This window comes from Oryctolagus cuniculus, chromosome 1, assembly GCF_051225735.1.
Source record: "Oryctolagus cuniculus isolate XC-2025 breed Fujian yellow rabbit chromosome 1, ASM5122573v1, whole genome shotgun sequence".
Lineage (NCBI taxonomy): Eukaryota > Metazoa > Chordata > Mammalia > Lagomorpha > Leporidae > Oryctolagus > Oryctolagus cuniculus.
This window is the reverse complement of record NC_142867.1, coordinates 198475443-198493070: the sequence shown is the minus strand read 5'-3', so window position 1 is coordinate 198493070 and position 17628 is coordinate 198475443. Positions and strand designations below refer to the sequence as shown.

The 17628-nt window shown below is 42.9% G+C and overlaps 1 protein-coding gene across 21 annotated transcripts in view; it reads right to left on the bottom strand.

The window, feature by feature from the left end:
• UNC13B (unc-13 homolog B) overlaps positions 1 to 17628 on the bottom strand; it is a 267751-nt gene that overhangs the window by 55473 nt on the left and 194650 nt on the right. For 2 of the 21 annotated variants that reach the window (XM_017339944.4, XM_089300147.1), the window contains exon 1: positions 889 to 1443. The exons of the other annotated variants lie outside the window; for them this stretch is intronic. The gene's annotated coding sequence lies outside the window, so the exon portion shown is untranslated. Of the gene's footprint in view, positions 1 to 888; positions 1444 to 17628 lie in introns of those variants that run through there. 21 annotated transcript variants of the gene reach the window in all.

The following is a 17628-nucleotide window of genomic DNA, read 5'->3' as shown; positions in this document are numbered from 1 at the left end:
TATTTAGACTTTTCAGTTTACATGACTCTCATTTTATCATTATAACAATCTTGGGAGGCAGGAGGAAAGGCTTTTTATTCAGATTTCAGAGGCAAGAAAAAGGAAACACAGAGAGGCTAAATTAGTTCACCAAATAGGGCTAGGATTTAAAAGTGGGTCTTCTATCTACAAAGTTAGTGCTCCTTCTCCAAAACTCATGACATAAATTACAAGATTATCTATATGCATGCACGTACACACTCAAGGCTGAGAAAACTCAAGATGACTTTTCTGCTTACACAGCATAGGTACACGAGAGAGATGAACTAATACATTAGGCAGAAACATTTTCTCTCTCTCATACATACATACATACACAGAGAGAGAGCGAGAGAAAGAGCAAGCAAGCGAGAGACAGAGAATAGTAACATTTCTGAATACATGCAGAGCACATATGAGAACAGGAAGGCTACCTAAGTACATATATAAATGCATGAGATGAAGTAACAGATTATTATTTCTATATACGTACAAATATGGTGGGCTTATATGTATTTGTATAAGATAAATGAAAGCATTGTCTAAATGTACACACATGCAGGAGAGGAATGGGGAGATAATTTATAAACACATATGGACACATGAAGAAGAAAAACAGATGATCTGTATACACACAGCAGAGTACCAAGGAGGAACGAATGGTCAGATTATCAGCACACAAACACGTGCACGGGAAGATGCTACCCCAGTGCTGAGTATGCTGTTCTTCACTCATTACAATGACCCCCACCAGCAAGTTGGCTCAAGCAGTTATGTAATTAAAGTAGCTGCTCCATATTCCACCCACAGAGGCTTTGCTTCTGTCCCTGCTTGTCGTTCAGAGTCAGTCATACACTCAATACCACTTACCTTGCTACTGCAACCAAAATAAGCGTTAAGGAAATGAAAAGGAAAAAACAAAACACATTAAAACAATGGATTCTCAAGTTTTAGAATGCAACTGCTGTCTTTAAAAAGGAAATCCATTCAGAAGCACTCCTTAGTTTGACAGAGAAGCCACAGGATGAACTTTCTGAGCCCCAGCACTGCTGCTTGCCCAACCGACACACAGAGCCCAGGAGCTATTATTCTCAGTCGCACCCAGCTGGCTGGCTCACAGTGCGAAGTTGATGATAGGAACAATGCCCAGCAGAGAAATCCCCTCAGTGAACGCTGGGCAGGAGTCTCGCTGGCTGCAAATCTAGGAATCCAATCTGGCCCACACCTCTCTGCTGAGGGGGGGTTCTGCCGACCAGCCTGCTGAAGGCAACAGCAGCCAAACTTCAACTGGAGGTGGAATTCTAACTCAATCAGTTCCGGGCTCTGAGACTGAGAGAAAGCAGGGCAGCTCCTGCTCCTGCTGCTGCTCCTCCTCCTCTCCAGCTGCTTCCTGCCTGCAACCTCCCATAGGGCACCAGCCCTCCTCACACGTTGCTGGCGCACACACCCCCTTCCCAGCACACTCACGCACACAGAAGCCTTGCCAGCAAGCTCACTCACACACCCTTGGTGAGTGTCTCTCCCTCTTGCTAAAAATAGATCTTACTCTCTCCCTTCCCCCACTTCCTTCCTTCCTCTTCTCCCCGGGTCCTTTATTCTCCCTGCCTACCCACCTCTCTTATGTCTGGGCTAGAGAATATAAAGAGAAATAAGACAGAGCCCTATACTTTGAGGAGCTCCTAGTCTCAGAAGGAAGCTAGCACAGAGTAAGAAACTGCTGGAGCCCAAGTTCAAAGGGATTCTTCCCTTTTACTGAGACAAGCTCTAGGATGGTTGATTGGTTTTGTATGTATATTCTCTGCTTTCAGCATCTGGAGAGGCTACAGGGCAGGGAAAGTACCCAAGTGCAATTAACACCAAATAGTGCCTTGATCTCAGAGTACACATCTCGTCCAGTTTTTCCTGAACAGCCACTACAAGAGAACCAACTGGAAAACAAGAACTCCCTTGGGTTATGCCAAGGCAAGGACCAGGGAGAAAGAGGAGAATTATAAATAAATACTGTAGAAGTTAGGACCAAGACTGTTTTGGAATTGGGAACTAAGTAATCTGAAGTTATATCATGTTGGCCAAAAAGCTGTCTAAAGTTCAGGGGCTGGTTTTCATTACTCCAAATTTTCCAACCCTTCTCTAACGGCAGCCCCATCTCTGTGGATTTTGTTAGCTAGGTGGTCATAACTCCTAATAATCCAACAATTTTAGGTAAGACTCATCAGCAAATTGAATGTCTTTGTCTTCAGTCCATTCACTGCAACATAATATCCAAGCATAAGCCAGCGGTCCTTGAAGCCCTGTGGCATAAAATGCTAAATTCACAAATCACAATATCCCTTTCTACTCTGTAAACACTCCACAAGTAAAACGTTGTTTGCTGAGCCTAGAGAATCTCAGAATCTTTCTTGATGTACAGCTCTGACCAGCTAGGAACAATCCAGTGAAAGTGCTCCTCCTCTACCTCCCCTGAGCAAGACCCAAGGAGAAAAGCCCTCTTCTTCCTTAGGCCTCAGGCCAACAGGGAAGGGCAAGTTTGATTCACCCAGCATGCATAAATCAAGCTCCAAACCTCGCCACTTCTGCTGCCCTGCAGTGTTCCTTGAAACAATCCACAAAGGAATCCAGTCTCTAAGCCCAGAATTCAGGTAGTCAGCCTATGGCAGCCATGCTAGGACCAGTTACTGCAGAACAGGCAGTCTTGTATAGTAGGCAAAACAAAAATTAGGAATGATTTCCTTAGCTCATCCAAGATCCTAAGGCGAAGCAGTTGATTCCATAGCCAACATTTTGCTTCCCCACTGCCTTCTTCCAATAACATTGCTTCCCCCTCAACCAAGGAAGACAATTTCAATTCCAAGAGATGCTAAACAACCCATTCCTTAACTATCTACTTCATTATGCAGCCAACACTGACAGCAGAGCAAATACCTCCTAACCCAGTTGGGAGCTGGCTGGATGACAGAAGAGATAAGGGCTGACAGCACAACTACAATCACATCTAAATACAGAGGGAAAAAAATAACTTGAAAACTGTCACATTTCTGTGGAAGTCACAGGCAATTTACTGTGGAGCTTCCCCCACTCCAGCCAGGAGAAAGAGGCGAAAGGTTTAAAAGAAGAATTATAGGGAAGAGAGATTAAATCAGAATTTCCTCTAATTCCATAGCTCTCATGAAGAGCCTAGAGCAGCAGCTTCATTATCAGGCTTAGATATGGGCTCCCTGGGATGAGAGCTCACTCTCTCAAGGCTGGGGAAGACCCCCAGAGCTAGGACTTTGCCTGAAGAACCCACTTCTTCCTGCTGCATGCCAGTGGCTCCAGGGTCTGGCTGAGGCCTCAGATGGTATTCCTAAGGCTAATGGACCCTGTCCTGTCCATCTGTCTCCCCAAAGACATCCAGCCCATCTTCTAAGCAGTTTAAGCTTTCCAGAAAAACAATCTCAGACATCAGAAGATGTGTTTAGGATGTGAGACACAACAAAGATGTTATCTCTAGAATCTTCAAACTTTCAAGAGAGCTCACATAGTTCTGACCATAAATTATCTTTGAATCTTCCCACCTCCCTATGTTTTATCAAAAGCAGGAAGGAGAGTAAGTGGGAAAGCAGTAAACAGCAGTCAGTGTTAGGTCTGGTAAAAAAGCAAGGCCACTTCTGCCTCTGTGCTATAGGGCTCATAGGGTGCCAGATATCACATGACCATATGACAATCAGACCTCCTCAGTGGATTCGCTTCTGGGGACAGGTAGGCAATTTCCATTTCCTAAGTCATGGCCCTCTGGGACCCTGAGAAGACTAAAAGGATGGGGTACTTTTTAGAGATAAGGAAGAACATAGCACCTATTTAGCTGGGAAGCTTCCTCAAAGCAGGGCTGCTCAAGAGCTAACTGGGCATTATCGGGAAAAAAACAGATTGGGTTAAGAAGGGAAAGACATTTATCCAGAAGCTGTGAAATGCTCTGAACAGACATTCTCAAGGTCTGGTTCCCAATTTAAATCTTTGCAGGGATCTTCGCCTAGAGACAGATGAGTCAAGATGGAAATTCAACATGAAACACTGACACTCACGCAGCATTGTGGAAGGTTCAGAGCTGCAAGAGCTCTAAAGGGGAGACAAATGGTGGGTTAGTCAGAAGACCACCTAGTGCACCCAATTTCTCTTCACCTCCTAATGCAACTGAATGGTGTCAAAGGGATAATAGAGGAGGGGCTTGCTAATCACAATTCCCCCGGCCCCATCACAAAAACAAGTCTGAGAATCCCTAACGCAGTCTGGTCTGGAAGCTAAGAATATCCGTCCTCCAAACCCAGCCTGCCTACCCAGGTATCACCGGCAGAGACTGGCTGGGTCAGGAGCAGCAGGTACCCACCTTATCTCCCAGCATCTACCATCACACACACAAGGTATAAAGGACAGGGGGAGCCAAAATCTATCTTATGCAGGACTTGGCCTGATACTGCTTTCCTTCTCTACTACTAGTGAAAGCCACAAGCTACATGAAGTGCCCAACACGTGGTCACACAGCTGGGATTTGTCTGATGAGGAAAATGGCTTGCTCTGGTGACTGAGGAAAGTCTTCATCCCCCTTGTAGAATTATTGTGCCCTCCCTAAACTACTCAGCAACTACATGCAGCAGACAGTGATTGGCCATGGGAGGTGCTCGTCTTCCGCCTTCCCTCAGGAACATGCCACCCTCAGGGAGTGATGAGCCTGGCAGAGATGTGCTGACTTTACTGATTTGCTAAGACAGAACTGCTACACAGCCTAAATCGGACCCGACAAGCTGCAAGGCAGGCCTAAGGAGTCACAAATTGCTGACAAATCCAATCCTACAATCAGGTCAAACCCCATACCTGATTAGCAAAAACTAGAAAATAACAAGCTGATAAACAAAATCCTCAGGACTGCCCAGCTAAACAAACAGGTTTTCACCTTGTACCTCTGAAGGCTGTGGCCCCATATCCATATAAAGATCAAATGATTAAAAACTCAAAGTTGTCTACGTGTTTACATGTCCCAAACCAATCCACAGAGTACGCTGGTCCTCTCTCTAGACCTAAAGACAGGGGCCAGCATTGTGGCGAAGCAGGTAAAGTCTTCGCCTGCAGTGCTGGCATCTCATATGGGCACCAGTTCGAGTCCTGGCTGTTCCTCTTCTGATCCAGCTCTCTGCTATTGCCTGGGAAAGCAATGGAAGATGGCCCAAGTCCTTGGGCCCCTGCACCCATGTGGGAGACCCGGAAGAAGCTCCTGGCTTCAGATGGGCACCACTGCGGCCATCTGGGGAGTGAACCAGCAGATGGAAGACCTCTCTCTCTCTGCCTCTGCCTCTCTACAACTCTGCCTTTCAAATAAATAAATAAATCTTAAAAAAATACCTAAAGACAGCTAAAGGACCATATGCTGAGGATACTCTAAAGGAAACCTAAAATTCGAAATTTCATAAAGAATGAACTTCTTATAATAAAAGGAGACTACTAAAAGACTCAATATTTATCATCTTCAGTTCTTTATGGCTGAGACGTATTTTTTTTTCTTTTTGACAGGCAGAGTGGATAGTGAGAGAGAGAGACAGAGAGAAAGGTCTTCCTTTGCTGTTGGTTCACCCTCCAATGGCCGCCGCACCGCGCTGATCCGATGGCAGGAGCCAGGTACTTATCCTGGTCTCCCATGGGGTGCAGGGCCCAAGCACCTGGGCCATCCTCCACTGCACTCCCTGGCCACAGCAGAGAGCTGGCCTGGAAGAGGGGCAACCGGGACAGAATCCGGCACCCCGACCGGGACTAGAACCCCGTGTGCCGGCACCGCAAGGTGGAGGATTAGCCTAGTGAGCCACGGTGCCGGCCGAGACGCATGTTAAGGCAAACCCTAAAGTGGAGAAACATCTTTGTTTAGGACTGTTTCTCTCTCCTCCTTCCCTCCATCCCTTCTTTAACAATTTAAGTATTTACTTGAAAGGCAGACTGATAAGAGGGTGAAGGAGTGGGGAAGGGAGAGACATAGAGATATTCCCTCTACTGGTTCACTCCCAAAAGGTTGCAACAACCTGGGCTAAGCCAGGCAGAATCTAGGAGCTTCACCCAGGTCTCCCACTTTGGTGGCAGGGGCCCAAGTACTTGGGTCATCTTCTGTTGCTTTTCCTGGATAAACTATCAGGGAGCTGGATCAGAAGTGAAGCAACCAGGACTTGAACTGGCACACCAATATGGGATGCTGGCATTGCAGGCAGCAGCTTAGCTCACTGTGTCATAATGCCAGACCCTAGGCCCTTGTTTCTACAAGCTTTGGAAAATATGTTTCTAGCCAGTGTGTGAATGTCAGATGTCCTTGTGATTCAATAAAAGGGCTCCAAAGAACAGAGCTTTTCCTAGATCATTAAAAAATATCAGGTATGAGGCATTGCATTATAAGAAGTTAGATAATGTATAAATTAGAGAAGTCTTAAGGGAGACCCAAACTTAGTCTAGGGACCTCTGAAAGTAAAAGGAAAGCATGGGGGTGAAGGGGAAGCACTAGCTGAGTCAGGATAGAGAGTTAGACTTAGCCTGGAAAGCAAGGAATGCTGACAGCAAGCCTACTACTGGTGTTGGCATTGATACTCACAGCTCTGTGCTGCCAGCTCACCCGTATCAACCTCATGCAGAGATGACTTCTTTGCTCAAACACAGAATCCTCAGAATCCATAAATTCTAATTCTCCATTCAGTAGCAGAATCCCCTGCAAAACCTTCTGTCCCTCTGCCACACACTCACCAAGTCTAATCTGTTTTACCTTCTCACCTATGAAATCTGTCTCCTTCTCTACAACCCTTAGTCTAGGCTTCATGATTTCTCACTTGAACTAACACAAAATATTCATCATGCCCATTTCCCCTTCCTCTAGAAACATCTGTCCTCTCCTCTCCCTTCCCCTCCCCTCCTCTGTCTTTGTCTCCTCTTCTCTCTCTCTTTCCCTCCTTTCTGCCCTTGATCCATCCTACACAATTTGCTAGAGGGCTATTTCTAAAATTCAAATAGATTTTTGTCACCTATTTTCTTAAAATCCTTCAGTGAATGCAGTAAAAGAAAAGCTTGAGTTTCTTCAGCATATTATCAAAGTCTTTCCTTGACCTCTCCATGCCTAGTGGGATCCAGCTTTCTAATGCCCTCACTTTGGTCAAAGCAAATCCCTTAAACTTGCTGAACGTGCCATCCCATCTTTTTCTTTCCATATTTCTATCTATAGTACCACCAGACAGCAACATCAGAACGGTGAGGAGGGGGGCCGGCGCTGTGTCGTAGTGGGTAAAGCCACTGCTTGCAGTGCTGAAGTCCCATATGGGCCATGGTTTGAGTCCTGGCTGCTATACTTCCGATCCAGCTCTCTGCTATGGCCTAGGAAGGCAGTACAAGATGGCCCAAGTGCTTGGGCCCCTGCAACCACATGGGAGACCCAGAAGCTCCTGGCTTCAGATCAGCCCAGCTCTGGCCGTCTGGGGAGTGAACCAGCGGATGGAAGATCTCTTTCTCTGCCTCTGTCTCTCTGTAACTCTGTCTTTCAAATAAAACTTAAAAAAAAAAAAAAAAGAAAGAAAAAAGAATGGTGAGGAGGCTAGAAACCTTCCCAAGTGTTTGCCAGAAAATAATACTTGGAATCAAAACAGTAAAAACAGTTTGCATCCTTCCAAATTTTATAGATTGATATCTTAGCCCTCAAGGGATGGTATTAGGAGGTGTGTGTGGGGGGGCTGTCCTTTGGGAAGATGATTAGATTATGAGGACACTCTTTAAAATAGGTCCAAGGGAATGCTTTCAACCCTTCCATTACATGGAAACAAAGCACCTTGATTTTGAACTTTCCAGCATCCAGAACTGTGAGAAATACATTCTTATTGCTTATAAGCAAACAGTTTGTGATATTTTGTTCTAGCAGCCCAAATGGACTAAGGAAAACTGAATTCCTTCAAAATTAATATATGGAAATCCTAAGATTCACTACTTCATAATGTAACTTTAATTGGGATTTTAGAGAGGAAATTAAGTAAAATGAGGTCCAAAGACAGGCTCTAATTAGTGTGGCTGGTGACTTCAGAAGAAAGGGAAATTTGAATATGTAGATATGCATAAAGAAAGGACTTGGGGGGCTGGCACTGTGGCTTAGTGGGTAAAGCCACCGCCTGCAATGCTGGCATCCCATATAGGTGCCGGTTCAAGTCTCGGCCGCTCCACTTCTGACCCAGCTCTCTGCTATGGCCTGGGAAAGCAGCAGAGGATGGCCCAAGTCCTTGGGCCCCTGTACCCTCGTGGGAGACCTGGAAGAAACTCCTGGCTCCTGGCTTCTGATCGGACCAGCTCTGGCCAGTGCAGCCATTTGGGGGTGAACCAGCAGATGGAAGACTTTTCTCTTTTTCTGCCTCTGCCTCTTGTAACTCAGCCTTTAAAATAAATAAATAAATAAAATCTTTAAAAATTTAAGAAAAGAAAGGACTTAGGGAGAATATGTCCAACTATAAGTCAAGGAGAAAGAACCAAGCACAGCCTTTCATCATAGCTCTCAAAAGAAGCTAATCCTGCTTGGTTTTGGACTTCTCACCTCGAGAACTGTGAGTCAAGAAATTTCTGTTGGGGCTGGCATATGGCACAGCAGGTTAGGCTGCTGCCTACAATGTTAGCCTCTCCTATGAGCTCTGGCTCAAGTCCTGACTATTCCACTTCCCATCCAGCTCCTTGCCAATGGCCTGGGAAAGCAGTGGAAAAGATGGTCCAATTGCTTGGTCTCCTGCCACCTACATGGGAGACCTGGATGGAGTTCCTGGAACCTGGCCCTGGCTTGGTCCAACCCAGGCCTTTGAGGCCACATGAATGGAAGATCTTTCTTTCTGTCTCCTTTCCTCTCTTTCTCTGTAACTGCCTTTCAAGTAAATAAATCTTGAAAGAAAAGAAAAGGAAAGGAAGGAAGGAAGGAAGGGGAGAGAGAGAGAAAGAGAGAAAGAAAGAGAAAGAAAGAAAGATAGATAGATAGATAGATTAATTTCTGCTGTTTAAGCACCCAATCTGCAGTAGTTTGTTATGACAACCCTAGCAAACTGAAACAGAACACTTCAGAATTACTAAAACGATTCCACAAAAATAAAAAATAAAAATAAGTGAACACCTATTAAATATCTAAGCATTGCTGTACCTGGCACAGCATGATAAAAAGATATGATCCTTGCCTTTAGTGAGTTCATTGCCTAATGTGGGAAATGTTATAGCACTGGGAATTGTACCCATATTATATATTCTCAGTGAGAGGAGTATTAGATTTTATGCTTGAGTGAGACAAAAGGAGGGAGTAGAAGAAAAACACAAGATGGTGAGTACAGTCCAAACACAATGTATAACGTGCCTATAATCATACAGGTAACAATATCCATAGGCAGTTGGATACACAAGTCTGGAGCTCATGAAAGGTGGCTAAGGTAGAGACCGCAATTTGAGATTCCTAAGTCACAGGTAAAAATGTGCGTGAGATTATTTACAAAAGAGAAGGATGTGGAGAACAGAACCTGGGAGTCATTAAATTTTAACAGGCAAGCAGAAGAAAAATGCTGTGAAGGAAACAAAGATGGAATTGTCAGAAACAAGAAAGGACTTGGAAGGAAAGATATCACATAAGCCAACAACAGTTTTTACCTTACCTGTCGCAAAAGAAATGCTCCAGGATGTTGATTTTTTCATCTGGAATGCCCTTCCTAACTTGTCATCTCTGGTTATTTAATGTCTGAATGTCCTCAGGTGTGGACTGAATAAACACATTTCTTTAGCATGATTGAAGATGGCAACAAATGGAAGTAGAAGCACAAGGATTGGGACTATAACTTACCTCTTTCTTTGACTTCAAGAAGTCTTATTTGCTACACTAAGACAGTACTTCAGGATGTGCCTGTTTTGAAGCTGGTAAAAATCTCGGCTTCCTGGTTCACAAAAAAGAATACAACCTGCTCCTATTTGCAAGAAGCCATGGGTCTCCTTAAGGACAATGTGCTTATAAACATAGGAAGCAAATTTCCCTTGATCTCTATTTTTTCAAACTAATATTACTCTATTTCTTGGACATTTCTTGATACTTAAAAACAACTGTTGACTTAGTATCCTTTGGGAATTCTTCTGTCAAAACTTCTCTGACCACACTAACCCAAAATCTCAAGGGACTTTTTTTTGGGGTCAGAAGTGTTAATTATTCCTTTTGCAATCAATTACTTATGGCCTTATAATACCATTTTATATTTTTATGTGTTCATTCTATAAAACTTTGCTGAGTGTTTATTAAGCATTAGGAGCCGTGCTAGAAATTGGAAATCAGTTCCTGACCTCAAATGTAATCACTCTAGCTGTGAAAGTTGTCAGATTCAAAATGGAGTCACTTATGTCAAAGCATGACAAATAGAGCCAGGGAAGGCCATGATTTGCCTGAAAATAGGAACTATCACAGGCACAGCTAGCAGCACAAGGACAGCTAGCTACTTGCACAAGAACACTTGCCTGACACATTGTTTTGAAAGGCCAGTCTAACGAAAAGTCTGCTTTGACTCTGATTGGTTTTACTTAGCAACTGAAGTTGCTCACCAGTTGGAACTTGTCAGCTCCTGCATAATGCCATAAATGCCAATGAGCTTTCTTTCAAAACATCTCACACAGTTTTTCTCTTTCCCCAATAAAATCTCAACCTTTCTGCTGTTCCTCAGACATAATGGAGACCACACTGGCCTATGCATGTGTGTCCTGGATTGCAATCCTATTCTTTATGGTTCCCAAATTAAAAGCTTTTTGCATGGAGCTTAATCTCCATATGTTTTGCTTGACTTTGACTTAGCAAAGGAGTTAAGGCTTGTACACACAATGGAAAACAGAAACAAGAAAACATGTGGCCCAGAATAAGATCTCTGAATCCCTGAACTACAGTTTTTCATCTACATGTTTTAGGTCACCAAGGCACTATCTTGTCCTTCCCTCCCTCAGAAAATAAGAGAAGACTTAAGACTTAGATTCCTGCAAGGCCTTCATAAGCCAGGCAGTATCAAAAGGCTTCTTTACAGCTATAAAACATACATACATACATACATACATACATATATACATAGATGATAGATAAAGACAGCAAATGAAAAATCTTTTTGTACAGCAAAGGAAACAATCAACAAAATGAAAAGGCAATCTATGGAACAGGAAAAGATATATGGTAACCACATATCTGATAAGGGGCTAATATTTAAAACTTAGAAAGAACTCTTACAACTCAACAGCAAAAAACCAAATAACTTGATTTGCAAATGGGCAGAGGATTTGAAGAGACATTTCTCCAAAGACATAAAAATGGAGAAAAGGGGACAGGTATTTGGCAAAGCAGTTAAGATGCCACTTGGGACTTCTCCATCTCTTACTGGAGTACCTGTGCTGGAGTTCTAGCTCTGCTTCCAATTCCAGCTTCTTGCTAATGCACACACCGGGAGGCAGCTCAAGTACTTGATTCCCGTCACCCACATCAGAGACCCAAATTGAGTTCTGGGCTCCTGGCTTCAGCCTGGCCCAGCCCCGGCTGTTGTGGGTATTTGGGAAGTGAATTAGATGGGAGACTTTCTTTCTGCCTTTTAAATAAATTAATTAATATTTTAAGAATAAAAGGTATATGAAAACATGCTCAACATTTCTAATCATCAGGGAAAAACAAATTAAAACCACTATGAGATATCACCTTATACCTATTAGGACAGATATTATGAAAAAGACATGAGAGAACAAAAGTTGGCAAGGGTATGGAGTACAGGGAACCCTAACACACTTTGGTGGGGATGTAGATTGGTACAGCCACAGCTAGTATAGAAATCAGTATGAAGTATCATAAAGAAACTAAGAACAGAACCACATGACCCAGCGCAATCCCTCATGGGTTTATACTCAAAGATGATGAAATCATCACCTGGTAAAGATGTCTACCCACCTATGTGCATTGTAACATTATTTATAAAAGCCAAGATACAGAAATAATCTGTGTCTGTAATTGAATGGACAAATAAAGGAAATTATATATATAAACTACAAATGCAGATATATAAATGGGATAGTACTCAGTCTTGAAAAAGGAGATCATGGCATTTGCTACAACATGGATGGATTGGAATACACAATGCTAAGTGAAATAAGTCAGATGCAGAAAAAAATACTGTATGGTCTCACATGTGGAATCTTTATTTTTAAAAAAGTCAGAAATATGGAGATAAAGTCTGCAACTTGACTTCTTGCTCTGGGTCCACAATCTCAACTAGACATCTGAATTTCTCCTAGTGCAAAAGGAAGCACAAAAAGAGTATCAAAGGCCTAAAGCAGTTTTTTCAACCTGCCTTTTCATGCCCCAGTTTATTCCAACTGACAGAGCTCCTGCCTGCAGGGTAACAGCTCGCTTAGAGTGCCTATTCTTTGGGAGCCTCTAGAGTGAGGACAGCCTTTGTAACTCCTTAAGGCTAGAGTGAGTGACTAACATGCATTACAAGAGACACTCTTAAAATATGTGAGAATTTGAGAGAGGCAAATATTTCCAGCTTTAGACGTGCTGCTTTGGGATGGGAGTTAGGGAAGGCTCCAGGAAGGTGATATCTGAGCTTTGATACAAAGGCTGTATACCATTTCAATAGGTGGAAACTAAAGATAAAAAAGGGTATTCAAGGTAGAAGATTCAGGATGAGCAAAGATTAGAAAGGGAGAAAAAAAGAATGTGCTAGGCCGGCGCCGTGGCTCACTAGGCTAATCCTCCGCCTACAGCGCCGGTATTCCGGGTTCTAATCCTGGTTTGGGCACTGGATTCCCGGTTGCTCCTCTTCCAGTCCAGCTCTCTGCTGTGGCCCAAGAAGGCAGTGGAGGATGGCCCAAGTGCTTGGGCCCTGCACCCGCATGGGAGACCAGGAGGTAGCACCTGGCTCCTGGCTTCAGATCAGCGCAGCGCGCAGGCCATAGTGGCCATTTTGGGGATGAACCAACGGAAGGAAGACCTTTCTCTCTGACTCTCTCTCTCTCTCTCACTGTCAAAGGAAAGTAAATTAGCATTTCCTGAATGCTAACAACACACCAGGCCCTGGTCAACCATACCATATTATGCATCCACTAACATGTTAGATATTCAATTCAAAAATGAGAAAACCAAGTTATCTAAAAGGATAGGTGACTTGGAACAAACGGTAGAGTCATATTTCAAACTCAGGCCCAAGTGCTTTCAAATGCACTGTAGCCTTCTGGGTTGATGAAGGTCAGAAAAACAAATTGGACCAAGTCATGGGTGCTCATGGATGTTCATGGATGCCAGGCTAAAAAGTTGAGACTATAATTTATCTACTAGTGCACTATAGTTTGGATTTGTCTCCCCAAAGTTCATGTGTTGGAAAGCTGGTCTCTAAAGCAGCAGTGTTGAGAAGCGGGACCCTTGAGAGGTGAATTAATGAAATATCACAGAATTGGCTTTCATATGAAAGTGCGCTCTCGCTGGCTAGCTTGCTCTGTCTTGCCATGTAATGTCCTCTACATGTTACCATGTAGCAGGAAGGTCCTTACTAGACGCTGAACAAACACCAACAGCATGCTTTTAGGCTTCCCAGCCCCCAGAACTATGACCTAGATAAACCTCTGTTCTCTATAAATTACCTAGTCTGTTCAGTTATAGTAACAGAAAAACAGACTAAGACATAGTAGATAGAAAAATTAAAATGTTTTTAAGCAAGAGGTTTAATTTATCCATTTACTCATATCATTATTTATGAGCTGGCAGAGTGCCAGGCATCAGGGATATAAAGTTAGGCACAGTCCTTATTCTGCATTTCAGTGCTATTTTTCTTTTACTTTTTTGTGATTCTTTTAAGATAACATATTTTTAATTTATATTATGGTCAAAACCTTAATAGCTCTATTAAAGAGTTTGACAAATAAAAAGACCATAGTCCAACAGGATAATAAACAAGGGCTATAAGCAATAATAAAATGAAATTATATTTCAATGCTATTTCATATGGTTTTTAAAAAATTTGATTTGAATTATAATATGCATATTAAAAAGTATATAAATCAAAGGTATATTTTTACAACATTGTAAACAAGAATTCGTATCAAGAAACAATATCATCAAAACTCCAGAAACTCTACTGTGCTTTTATCTAGTCCTTATCAACTCCCTCTTGCAAAAGTAATCACTGTCTGGACCTCAAATACCATGACTTCTTTTGCCTACTTTTGAACTTAATATAAAACTAAGCAAGCATGCTATCCTTCTAATTCACTTTAGAATCCTGAGAAGAAAAGGGAGCAGGCCAGCGCCGCGGCTCACTAGGCTAATCCTCCGCCTAGCGGCGCCGGCACACCGGGTTCTAGTCCAGGTTGGGGCGCCGGATTCTGTCCCGGTTGCCCTTCTTCCAGGCCAGCTCTCTACTGTGGCCAGGGAGTGCAGTGGAGGATGGCCCAGGTGCTTGGGCCCTGCACCCCATGGGAGACCAGGAAAAAGCACCTGGCTCCTGGCTCCTGCCATCGGATCAGCGCGGTGCGCCGGCCGTAGCGCGCCGGCCGCGGCGGCCATTGGAGGGTGAACCAACGGCAAAGGAAGACCTTTCTCTCTGTCTCTCTCTCTCACTGTCCACTCTGCCTGTCAAAAAAAAAAAAAAAAAAAAAAAGAAAAGGGAGCAAGTTTTGGTTGAGCAGAGGAAGGGCCATGAATAGCTGGTAAAATATGAAATTTCAGAATGTAAAAAACAATCGTATAACCCAAAATGAGCACCGGCAAGTACAGGAATGACTTCTAGTTTTCTCAAGATTTTCAGGCAGGAAAATCTGCCTTATTCCTCTCCACAAAGCAACTACATTGAATGCAAGAAAGCAAGCTTCCCTACACTGTAACTTTCTCATTTACTCTGTCAACAAATATATTTCTAGAGTAACTCTTATGTGCACAAGAAAGCAGCTATCTTGTCCTTCCCTCCCTCAGAAAATAAGAGAAACTCCTTTGGCTCATAATTCTTTTTCAAATTAAAAGGAATGGCAATGGCTTTGCTTTCTCTTTCTTCTCAAGAACCCCATCACATTTAAAGAATTCAGCATTGCTCTGAGAAGCATGGCGACAAAATACAGGATCCAAAACCATTTTTGGAGAGGTGGTATCTTTTTGTTAGAAAATGTTGAATTTGAGATGTTGATGGGACAAGTGAGTGTCCAAGAAGTAGCTGGAAATTTGAGTCCAGAGTTCAGGAGAGAAATCTAGGCTTTTTATACAGATGGGGAAGCGCTCCATTCAGGTGGTTGTTGACATAATAGTGAGATTTCATGAGGAATGTACATAACTATATGAAAAAAATATTGAGGAAAGAACCCCAGAAAGACCAACATTTAAGTATGCAAAGAGAGAAATCAAGAAAAGGGAGATGAGACTTAAAAGAGATCAGAAGAGATGTGGGAATGGTTTCTTAGACATCTAAGGAAGAGGGAGTGTTCAAAACGGTCAAATGGTACGGAGAGGTCCAGTGACACACAGCTGAAAAGCAACCACTAGATTAAGTCTTAGGAACTCACTGATGGCTTCACAAATACAATTTTAAAGAAATGGCAATGAAATCTCCAGAGATAGACGATCCTCACGTGTATTCCTTGGAAAAAAGTTTTACACAAAGTTCTTCCAAAAGGACATGGAGAGGTAATTTTACAATGATATTGTGCATATAATACTACCCTCACAACTGGCCTAAACATTCAAGTCGGAGAAGTCCCATCAAAGAGCAATTTATTGGCATTTCAGTCTACTGAACTCAGTGTTTTCCAAATTTCTGTGATCACAGAACCCTCTTGTTGGTGACATTTATTAACAGCTCTAGACTGGAGTTCTGTAGAATGTGGTTTGGAAAACACCCTTCTAAGATTATAGCAGAAGAAAACAAACAGGCTTTAAAATGAAATAGATCTAGATTGGAATCTCAGTTCTAAGTCTTACTAGCTGGGTGATCTTGGACCTTTCTAAATACCTAGTTCCTTCATCTATAAAATGGTCCTTGTAAATAAGCCTAAATAATCGAATTATTGTGAGGAATTCATGGATAAATGCATGTAAAGCACCTGGTATTTTGCTGAAGCTATAGCAGCTTTCAATGAATGTGGTTATTGTGATAGCAACAACAAGTATTATGACAGCAGTAATGTTTAAGGAAAACAATGGAAGCAGACATTTACCTTAGTGGTAAAGATGCCAATTAATGCACCCATGTCCCACATCACAGTACTGGGTTCAACTCTTGGCTCCAGCTCCTGATTTTAGGTTCCTGCTAATGAAGAACCTCAGCAGTGATGATGGCTCAAGTAATTGGGTTCTTGTCACCTACCTGGGAAACCTGGATTGAGTTCCTGGCTCCTAAATTCAGCCCTGGCACAGTTACAGGTATTGTGTATATTTAAGGAGTGAACCAGTAGATAGGAGCTCTCTTGCTCTCTCTGCCTCTCAAACAACACAAAACCAAAACCAAAAACTAGAAAGACAATATTATAGTTTCTAGAGTTTTCAATGAATGAATGGGGAATTACAGGAAAGTTGGAATCTAAGTGCAATAAGAAAGGGGGAGGGTGCAGACATGGGTTAAGTAGGATCTGCTCATGTTTTGGAAGTGGCAGAGGTAACATTCCCGACCTGGTAATATATGGAGCTTAAAAAATGGCATAGTCCCCTCTGAAGATTGCTTCAGAAGACAGACAGGTTTCAGATAGTTGGAAGGTTCTGGTCTCAGCTATCAAATAAGAAAAGGCAGAAGGGGCTGTGGGTAGCAAAGTCCTCTCATAGCATTCAGAACAGCAGCTATTGCCCTTTGCCCAGGGAGAGGTCTCTGACTGGAGAAATGAAAGTAGGACTTGTTCTTGAGGAGGGCTTACTATGAGCTGGAAGGGGGAAGCCAAAAGCTGTGGTTAGGAGATTTTAGAAGTATTCAGACATGTACAGGATTTGCTTAAACAGTTTTACAAATAAAGATCTACCAACAGAGGACAGAATAAATTATAATACATCCATAGGAAGAAATATTATGTAGCTAATTTTTGACAGGCAGAGTTAGACAGTCAGAGAGAGACAGAGAGAAAGGTCTTCCTTCTGTAGGTTCACCCCCAAAATGGCTGCCATGGCCGATCTGAAGCCAGGAGCCAGGTGCTTCCTCCTGGCTCCCATGCGGGTGCAGGGGCCAAGCACTTGGGCCATCCTCCACTGCCTTCCTGGGCCACAGCAGAGAGCTGGACTGGAAGAGGAGCAATCGGGACAGAATCCGGTGCCCTAACCAGGACTAGAACCCGGGGTACCGGTGCCACAGGAAGAGGATTAGCCAACTGAGCCATGACGTTGGCCACATGTAGCTAATTTTAAAAGTGGTGCCACCATTTGTACTAATAGAAAAACTATATAACTCTTAATATAGCTATAGCTATAGCTCTATTTCTACCAATAATGGAACAATCTCCAAGATATAGCAGCAAGTGAAAAAAGCAAGATAAAGGATAATGTGTAAATACACACAAACATGTATCTATGCACATATATGCTTGTAAATGCATGATTTATATGGACTGATTCACAACATACAGGTAACAATGACATGGGGA